General features: G+C 48.0%; 1 pseudogene across 1 annotated transcript in view; it reads right to left on the minus strand.

Annotated features, from left to right (window-relative positions):
* LOC311188323 (class I histocompatibility antigen, Gogo-C*0101/C*0102 alpha chain-like) overlaps positions 1 to 8,429 on the minus strand; it is a 100,261-nt pseudogene extending 91,832 nt beyond the window's left edge. The window contains exon 1 of the transcript in view: positions 8,369 to 8,429. The product of the transcript in view is annotated as a class I histocompatibility antigen, Gogo-C*0101/C*0102 alpha chain-like (transcript). The remainder of the gene's footprint in view (positions 1 to 8,368) is intronic.
* Between the last annotated feature and the right edge of the window lie 228 nt (positions 8,430 to 8,657).

The raw sequence follows: 8,657 nt of genomic DNA on the forward strand, positions 1-8,657 counted from the left end.
GACAGGAATGAAAACAACTGAAGAAAGGAAGCACCACAAGACCAGAAACCTGGCTGTAGGATAAATGGTTTTCAGGCTTTTCTGCCCTTCCACCATCAGGATTGCCTTGCCTGATGGGGCACCTGCAGTTGTTACATTGTTGCAAGCTGTCTGGTTTACTTCTGTGGGCCGTGGGAGGGGTATTGAGATAGGCTCCAGAGAAGCAGAAGCAGGAGAGCAGCAGAAGAGAAAAGGGGAGAAAGTAGCCAGAGAAGCCCAAAGTGAAGACTTGCCAGGGGCTAGGAGGCCTGCAGGCTTTCTGGCCCCCTGGCACCCCTGCCTACCCTGTACCTGTTTGCCACACTACATGTAAAGCTCAATAAAAGCCTAATAAAACCAATGCGGGCTCCAGGACTCTCCTTTACCCCATCTGCCCAATCATAAATAACCTGCTCTGTGGCCATCCTGGTCCTACACTGGCTCTCACAAGGATGGGGGTAGAAGAGATTAGCATAACCATCAACACAGTTGTGGAAACTAGGATCCTTCTGCACAGACTACACAGTTGTGAAAACTAAGATCCTTTGGCGCCAAAGCCTAGATTACAAAGCATAACATCCAAGCAGGTATCCCAGGGTGCATCCAAAGGTAAAGATAGGGAGATTGAGCCCATTGTGGAATTTCAGGTCTTTTTCAGATTCTGCAAAGTTATCCCAAATCAGCCACTAACCCTAAAGCTTACAAGGAGTGGCCCCTCCCAACAGAAAAGGACTATATCAGTGCAGTCTGCACAAGCTTGGGGCAGCTCTCCCTCTGCCCACCTGTGACAGATACCTCTCTCCGCAGAGCAGCAGCCTCCCTGCCTGCCATGACCTGTACCTGCCAAGGCTTCTCCTCACTGACTTCCCTCAGTGGAGGCAGCTCTCCTCAAGGCCGCTCGCCTGCAACCACGCAGGCCTCTCTCAGCAAACCTGTCCCTTTCGGAGCAGCTCTTCCTGCCCACCTGTGTCTATGTAAGTGTCTTACTCTTCTGTCTCTTGCCCTAATAAACCTTCCCTTTAAATATAACTAGTGTCTCTGTCCCGTGGAGAAACTCGCCTGGAGAAATCTCCATGTGTCGCTGAAATAGGAGCTCTGGTGAAACCTTTCCCAGAGTGACCCCAAGGACCCCACATTCTAAACCCACAGACCACAAAAACCACATCACTATCAATGTAAGAGATATGGACACAGTTGTGTATAAAAGGAACCCTTGGTCTTTATTTTTTGTTTTGTTTTGTTTTGTTGATTTTTTTAAAATAAATTTTATTTTTATATTCCCCATACAATTGGAACCCCCTTATTTTGACCCCAATCCCTCCCCTCCCCGCCCCCCAACCCCCATAGAGTGTCTCTGGTTCATAGTTGCTTGTTGATTTTGATTTTCACTTTCTTATAGTTATTCTTTTTCCTGGTCCCTTATTTAAGTTTTCTAGATTCCTGCTATGAGTGAGACCATCCGGTAGATTTCTTTTTCTTTCTGGCTTATTTCGCTGAGCATGATCCCTTCCAGCGCCATCCATGTTGCTGCAAATTGCATGTGTTTATCTTTTTTGAATGCTGAGTAATATTCCATGGTGTATATGTACCACACCTTCTTGATCTCTGAAGAGTAAATGCAAATGGCCAACAGGCATATGAAAAAATGTTGAACATCACTTGTCATCAGGGAAATGCAAATCAAAACTACCATGAGATACCATCTTACACCAGTGAGAATGGCACATATTAAAAAAACTAGCTACAACAAATGTTGGCGAGGATGTAGAGAAAAAGGAACTCTCCTGCACTGTTGGTGGGAGTGCAAACTGGTCCAACCACTATGGAGAGCTGTGTGGAGATTTCTGGACCTACTAAACATAGAGCTTCCATAGGATCCAGCAATTCCACTCCTAGGTATTTACCCAAAGGACACCGAAACATTAATTCCAAAGAGCACCTGCACCCCTATGTTTATAGCAGCACTGTTTACAATAGCTAAGCTTTGGAAACAAACCAAATGCCCTTGGTCTTTAAACCGGTGCTCAAACCTTATGGGGCTACCCAGGTCTGGGACCTCATACATGAATAATAAAGCTGCTGACCTCACCATTCCTGAAGTACCGATTGTTCTTCCTCTGCCTGGATAAAAGGCCAGAATTTATTTCTACAAGAACACTATGGAAATGTAACAGAATAAGAAATATTCAATGATACTGTTTCAGGTTTTACTTTGCAATTAACCTTGGAGAAAATACCAAAACACCACCTGTATAGTTTTAATGTAGTATCAAAGTGGAATATTTCAAATTGTCTGAAAACACTACTTCAACATATTTGTGTAAGGCAGTGTCTGCACAGTTATAGTAAGGCAGTGTGTATTTTTTCATAGACTTCAACCAGAACAACAGACCAAATGGAGAAGAAAATATGAAAATGCAAAGGTCTTCTAATGAGACAGACAAGAAAGACAATTGCAAAAATATAAAATGCAAAAGATCCACTCTTCTCATTGCCCCGATTATTTTCAGAAATATTATTTCTGTTAAGAACACTTTCTGTTAACATGCATTGGGTTATACATATTATTCTAAATGAAATAGTTACATGATTAAACACAGCTTTATTCCTAGGGTGGTAAATAGGGGTAGTAATACCTCATAAACAAAAGTATACTTGGCGTCCTCACGTATCTGTAAGACTTTATGCAGATTCTGAAAGGAAAATGACTGAGAAGCGCTGACCCAGTCCTTGGGCCTGGAATCGGGGAGACAGTGTGACAAAGCTCTGGGTGAGGAGAGGAGGGGGCAGAGCAAAGCCTCAGGGCCCTAGTCTGGTTCCCATAGTTCCAGGCCCCAGGGCTGTGTCCAGGGCAGGAAGGTTACTGTTGGGGATACCCCACTGTCCCCTTAGCCTCCCTTCTGTCTCCACCACCTGTGCTGGACCCTGGACACTTGTGACTCCCCCCCAGTTCTCAGTCCCCAGTGCCTGGAGGTTCCCAGAGAAGCCAATCAGCATGGCCCCCAGTTAAATCTCTGTCCACCAGCCTAGAGTCAGAAGCTCCCCAGACCCCAGCAGTGCTGGTCATGGGGCCCCCAACCTCCTCCTGCTGCTTCTCTCCAGGGCTGTGTCCCAGGCCCAGGCTGGTGAGTGCAGGATGGGGAGAGAAAAGGCTTCTCTGGTGGAGGCTGTTGCCTTAGGCCCCTCTGTCCCCCCACGGTTCCTCTCAGTCCTAGTGCCTTTCTGTCCCTCCCACACTAGCTCCCTCTTCTGTCTCCCTGAGACCCACTCCTTCTCCACCTGATGCCCCTTTTCAAGCTCTGGAGGCTCCTCCTTCCCTGAACACTTTCTCCCCTCATGCCCCATCTTCCTGGGACTCAGGACCCAGGGAGATGGGTCAGCCTGGCTTTCACCCCTTCCTGCCTCCAGGCTCCCACTATCTAAGGCTTTTCGAAACCAAGATCTCCCAGGGCCTCCGGTGGCACAGTGGTTGAGTGTCGCACTGCAAAGCTGTCTGCAGGCTCTGCAGCACTGGCTCAATTCTACGCTGGCCAGGGAGAAGCCCACATGGCACAGCAGACCTCTCCTGTCTCGCCCACTGCTCCCCTCAGTAGTGTCTTCGGTCCGTCTGCCTGTTCTGCTCCCTACTCTGTCCCTGGTGAATCCTCTCACCCTCCCACGCTTCTGACCTGTACCACCAAGACCTCCCAGCTCAGCCTCAAGGAGCCCCAGTACATCGCCGTGGGCTACATGGACGACACACACAGTTCAGGCGGTTTGACAGCGACTCTCCAGGTCACAGTGTGGAGGTGCTGGAGCCCAGGGTAGAGCAGATGGGACAGGAGCATCTGGACAATGATACAGAACCAAATACAATAGGCACAGAGGTTCAAAGCTCCCCTACATGGCTCCTGGAGGACCTGCGCAGCTACTACAATCAGAGCTAGGATGGTGAACAATATTTGCCCAGGGAAGGTCACAGATCCCATTCCACAGTGATTTCGAGAGGCTACGGCACCTGCCATAGTGGAGGAGGAAGTTTGGGCAAAGGACAAAATGAACAACCTGGAGGGCAGGTGCGTGGAGTGACTCCCAAGACTCCTGCAGATGGGGAAGGAGGTGCTGCAGCTCAGAAGTAAGAGGTGCTGAGGAGTCTTTCATCTCCCTGAGGCTTACACCCCTCAGGGAAAACGGAATCATGGTCAGAAAAGCGCCCCCTTCTGGTCAGAGAAGGAGCTGTCTGTCACATTTCAAAACTGTAGTAGAGACTGGTCCAGCGGCTCCTATTTTTTCTGAGGGACAGTTAAGGAATCCAGTTTCTCCTGAGAAAGAGGGGAGACACCCCCTGAAATCACCCTGCATAGGATCCTTTTCACTGGCAGTCTTCTTAGGAACAATGAGTTTCTCCCTCAAGATCTTGATTTTTAGTCAGAGAGCATTTTTGGAGATCTCACTCCTGCCTGTCTGTGTCATTACCCTCCACCCAAGTCAGCAACAAAATGCTTAGAGACCCGCATCCTACCCCAGGCTCTCACCTACTCTCCCGGACTCCCAGACCAGGCTGGTTTCTGGGGGTTGTGCTTCCTTCTTCCAAGCATATTGTCCTGTCCATTCTGAGGATCGTCATGAAGCTGCTTCAGTGTCCATGGAGAAAATATAAACCATAAAATTTCCGATTCTTCCCACTCAGACCCCCAAAGGGCACATGTGGCCCACAACCCCATCTCTGAGCATGAGGTCACCCCGAGGTGCTGGGCCCTGGGCTTTTACCCTGTGGACATCAGCCTGAACTGGCAGAGAAATGGGGAAGAGCTGATGCAGGACATGGATTGGGTGGACGCCAGGCCTGCAGGTGATGGAAGCTTCCAGAAGTGGTTGGCTGTGGTGGTGCCTTCTAGAGAGGAGCAGAGAGACACATACTATGTGCAGCATGAGGGGCTGCTGGAGCCCCTTATCTTGAGATGGGGTAAGGAGGGGGACTTGGGCACAGGGCCTCTTCTCAAGGGAATCAGGAGCCCTTCTGAGAACTTCAAAAGCATCATTGCTGACCTGGTTCTCCTTGGAGCTGTGCTCACTGGAGCTGCAGTGGCTGCAGCTGTGATCTGGAGGAAGAAGCACTCAGGTAGGGAAGGGACTGGGGGGATCTTGTCCACTGAGGGCTTTCAAGTCCGAGGGAGAACTTGCCCTGCCTGGTTAATGGGAAGTACCATCCACACATGTGTGTTGCCCAGAGGGCATTTGGTCCAGTCCCCGCACTTCCTTTTTTCATTTTTCCCAGTCCTGACCTGGGTCTTTACTCAAAGTATTCCAGGATTAGAAGATTCCTTTAGGACTGCACGGGCTGACTCCTCCCTTGTCTCACATGATGATTCTTCCCACAGGAGGACAAAGAGGAAGCTACACTCAGGTTGCAGGTAAGTGTGGGTCAGGGGTTTGATCCCTGAGGCCCTGGGGATAGTGCTGATGAAGCCATTCAGTTTCCATTCATGATGGTGATTTTCATGTCTTCAGATCTTAAGGCCACTTATTAGTGGCTCAGCTCACCATACAGACATTCACCTCTTCTTTTGACTTCAACTGTGAACAATAATTTACATTGTGGGGTAGAATTGGAGGCTCATTCCTCCTTTGAAGGAAAGAGACCACAGTTATGGAAGAAGGTGAAAGAAGAAAAGCACAGCAGCAAGCAGGAAATGGTTGTGAAAAATGAGAAATTAGGGCCTCCCGGATGGTGCAAAAGGTTGAGCGCAGCACTGTGTAGCTGTCTGCAGCCTCTGCAGTGCCGGTTCGATCCTCGCCAGCCACAGAGCAACCCACATGGCATGGCAGACTTCTCCTGTCTCGCCCGCTGTGCCCCTCAGCAGTGTATTTCGTCAGTCTGCCTGTTCTGTTCCCTGCTCTGGCTCTGGTGAATCTTCTCACCTCCCATGCATCTGGCCTGTGCCCCAGTTCTTCTGTGCATGAATAAATCTTTCAAAAAAAGAGAGAGAGAAATTATTCAATGCTGACTTTACAAAGACTGAGCACATTATTTTTTCTTTAAAGATTTATTTATTTATACAAGAAATAGGGTATAGGCCAGAGGTGCAGGAAGGTGAGAGAATTCACCAGAGACAGAGTGGGGAGCAGAACAAACAGACGGACTGAAAGCACTGCTGAGGGGAGCAGCAGGTGAGACAGGAGAGGTCTGCCATGCCATGTCAATAACTCTCTGGTGGGCCAGGAATTGAACCTGCGCTGCATAGGCTGTGGACAGCTTCTTAGCACTGTGCACAACCCGCTGCACCACCGGGGAGACCCTGAGCACATTATTGCTCCATTATTAAATATTTTTAATGAGGGGAAAAAATCTATATCCAGCCAGGAGACATAGCAATGACAGCATTTGAAACTCCACATTGAGGGCACTGCTGACAGATAGATGATGGTCATGGTGAGAGACCAAGAGAAACCAACCTCATGGGTAAACACCAGGGTTTGACCTAAGAGGTCACTGTGTCTTCCTAGCCAGTGAATCTATAACTTATATAGTCTCATCAATAATTTTTAAAAAGTTGGAGAGATAGTAAATTATGGAGGGAGCCAGGTAATATACCTTTGCTTTAACTCCCAAAATTCATTAAGGAAAACTCATTGTGCTTAATAGCACCAAGGCTCAGCACCATGACAAGGGAACATAAGCACAGGATTCAGGTGGTGTCTGGTGTCAGGAGTGAGCTCCGTCTTCCTGCTGGTCTGGCAATGACCACTTGTAGTACTTTGTTCACGGGAAGCCTCAGTATGACAGCAGGTCTGATGGAATCTAGTAGTGACTGTGCAAGTGACCCACTTCCTAGCAGGTGTGATGACACTGTCAACTCCTGACACACAGGAAGCTTCTTCTTTGGGGACATTGTGAAATGCATTTTACTGATGAATAGATAAACTGGAATTTCTTTATTTTTTAAGATTTATTTATTTATGTATACAAGAACTGGGGTACAGGCCAGAAGTGGGGGAGTGAGAGGATTCACCAGAAACAGAGTGGGGAACAGAACAGGCAGATTGACTGAAGTACACTGCTGAGGGGAGCAGCAGGCAAGTCAGGAGAGGTCCGCTGCACCATGTGGGTAGCTCCCTGGCTGGCCAGGGATCGAAGTCTTGCTGCAGTGGCTGAGGATAGCATCATAGGTTGTGTCTTAACCCCTTGCACCACCAGGGAGGCCCTACACTGGAATTTCTAAAAAATATCTATACTACCATGATTCAATCCAGATGTGGGGCTATTTAACTAAAGATTTTATGGCTTTTAATTTAAAACCATCATGAAATAATTGTAAAATAGTGTGCATCTAAATGTATTTGGAAAGGGAACATTGATGGCCAAGTAGTATATTTGGCTGCTGGATTTCTAGCTAAACTGATACATTGTGCTTTTGCTTTTTTCAAAGTGAAAAACCTATACTTTTCCTAAAAAGAAATAACTGCCAAATATTTATTCTTGTCACTGAAGACTGGTTTTTCTCTGAGTAAGATGTGGGATTACCAGACCTTTCTGGGCAGAGATTGACATGGTGCAACTTCTTTTTGGAAGCCTCCGTCTGGCTGCTGTGCAGAATCAAGAGGTGAAGGTGATAGGTGGGAAGATAAATGTGGGAAACTAGCACAGGTTCTAAGATGGAAAATTTGGTAGCTTTATGGGGTATGATGAGGAAAGTAACACAGTGTTTGGATCTGGATATATTTAGAGATGGACTTTACAGCATTTCCTAATGTAACATCTGGGTTGTGAGAAAGATGGGTCAGGATGCCACCCAACATCTCAGACTGTGAAGTAGAGATGTGGAGCCCTCGGTGACACGGGCAGGCTTCAGAAGTAGCACATTTGTGGAAATGGCATCCGAGGTGTTCATTAGGAGAGTTGAAGCTGAGGGTTACTGAAAATACAGTGATGGTGGCAAAGGTCAGACAAGCCTGGAGCACAGGTGAAATATGTAAACTGAGAAATAGATCTGGGAGGTGATATGATGTAAATGATATTTGTTGGGTGACCTGATCAGACCAAAGCCCCACTCACTGCACAGTCTGACCCCCCGTGGAGAAGACACAAAGATCAAAGAGCCCCACTTCAGTGAGCCCAGGAGTCACTGGGATGCTTATGAAGACTGAGAAGGTCTAGAACAGAGCCCGAGAGTCTGTGTTTATAACAGCGCTGGTGCTGATGTGCTGGTTTCAGATCACACTTTTAGCAGCAGGTCAGAACCATGACTCCCTCCTGGCTGTGCGTCAGCCTCACATGCAGGGCATGATGAAGAAGAGATTCCCAGGCTCCCTGTTCATCACTCTGAGCTGCTGGATCTGGGAGAGACCTGAGCATTTGTAACACGCCCACATACATCCTGGGGCTCAACCATGTGGGTCTGCCAGACTTCAGTGGCCCGTTCAGCCACCATTACGGTTACCTGCAGTTCTGCATTCCTATACCAAGGTCAGAACGGTCCAGTCACAGTCATATGAGCCAAACCTTACAAGGTGCCTTTCATACCAATCAAGAGCAGAAAGCTGGATCACTCTGGAAAGGGTGTGCATCAAGAGGTAGGACCGGGAACACCCGGGGGGCTGAGGACGGATGCATAAACTCATTCCCGATTCGTACATCATGAGGTATGCCCAGGAATGCC

The sequence above is a fragment of the Talpa europaea genome (genome assembly GCF_964194135.1).
Source record: "Talpa europaea genome assembly, chromosome: 2".
In the NCBI taxonomy this organism is placed as follows: Eukaryota; Metazoa; Chordata; class Mammalia; order Eulipotyphla; family Talpidae; genus Talpa; species Talpa europaea.